Consider the following 1,339-nt stretch of genomic DNA (forward strand, 5'->3'; position numbering starts at 1 on the left):
GGGCGCGGAGCTGCGGCTCTCGTGGGCGGGGGAGTCGGGAACGTGGCGGACCCGGGGGAGGGACGTCCAGGTGTCCCGGCTCCTGGGCGCGCGGCCCAGCGCGGTGGGCGGAGCCCGGGACTGAAGGGTACGAGGGTGGGGGGTGACTGCCCGCGATTCACACGTGGACATAAAGTGTAGACGCGCCTCCAACCCTTGGGAGGATGAAGGACCTGGGTGACGGGCGGGAGTGGGCAGGCGTGAGAGGTAGGAACCTGGGGGTGCTGCCCTCTCCACAGTGGCGGGGGATGGGGGGGTGAGCCGGACTCGCACGTGAAGAGTGAGGGCGCGCCCCTGGGCTTGCGGGGGGGAGGGGGGCGAAGGGCTGAAGGAGCCAAGGGAGTAGGGTGAGAGGTGATCGTTGGGGGGCTGCTGCCCTCGCTGAGGGGTTGATCAGGGCCATAGGGAGGTGGAGAAGACGAACTGGCCGCTACTTGCAGGTCGAGGTAGAATGAAGACCCTTCTTTCCTCCCTTTCCCCCACGCAAACGCCCGGGAATTTGGGGAGAATGGTGGAGGCACTGGAAGGGTGTGAGGTAACGCCTGGGGGCTGCAGTCGTGGGGGAGGGGCACGATGCTGGCTCTCCAGACGGAAAGGAGGCGTCTTTGCAACCAAACAGGTTATGTACGCCTGAGCTTTTCTTTGCTGGCATTCCCAATCCAAAGCAAGGCTGTGTTTCCCTTCTTGAAAGCCCACCTGCCAGGCTTGCATTTTTTCCCCCTTTCTTCTTACGCATCTGAAGGTTTCTGCCGCCCACTCGAGAGAAATCAATTAAAAAATATAAAAAAGATGTGCAGGATTTCTAATAAGTATCATCCTTGGATGGAGAAGAGGAGGAATGACTCCCTCACCCTGCCCCACACACACACACAACCCCCACACCACCCCACAGCTTTGAAAAGGCTTTTCTTTCTTAGGCAGCCGCACACAGTTACCATTCCAGGCTTGTGTGGGAGAATACTGTTGTGCGCTTGTGTCTGTCCTCCCGGGCGGCTCCAGCCCCTGGTTAATAAAAGGTACAGATGGTTAGAACACAAACGTGTGACGTCAGGCTTGGTTTTAAAAAAAATCCTGTTTTCCCCACATCAATTGTATCTCTTGGGATAGACTTTATATTTAGAAGATCGATTTGAGTCTAATGGCAGTCTGGATGCAGGAAAGGGGACCTATGCCAGGACTGTCAGTTTATTATAATGCTTCACTTATAACAAAAAGCTTATCTTTAGCCCCATAAAAAATGAAAATATCAGAATCTGCAGACTCAAAAACAATGCTGATTAACAGTACCAGCTTTCCAATA

This window comes from Trichechus manatus, unplaced genomic scaffold (assembly GCF_000243295.1).
Source record: "Trichechus manatus latirostris isolate Lorelei unplaced genomic scaffold, TriManLat1.0 scaffold00136, whole genome shotgun sequence".
In the NCBI taxonomy this organism is placed as follows: domain Eukaryota; kingdom Metazoa; phylum Chordata; class Mammalia; order Sirenia; family Trichechidae; genus Trichechus; species Trichechus manatus.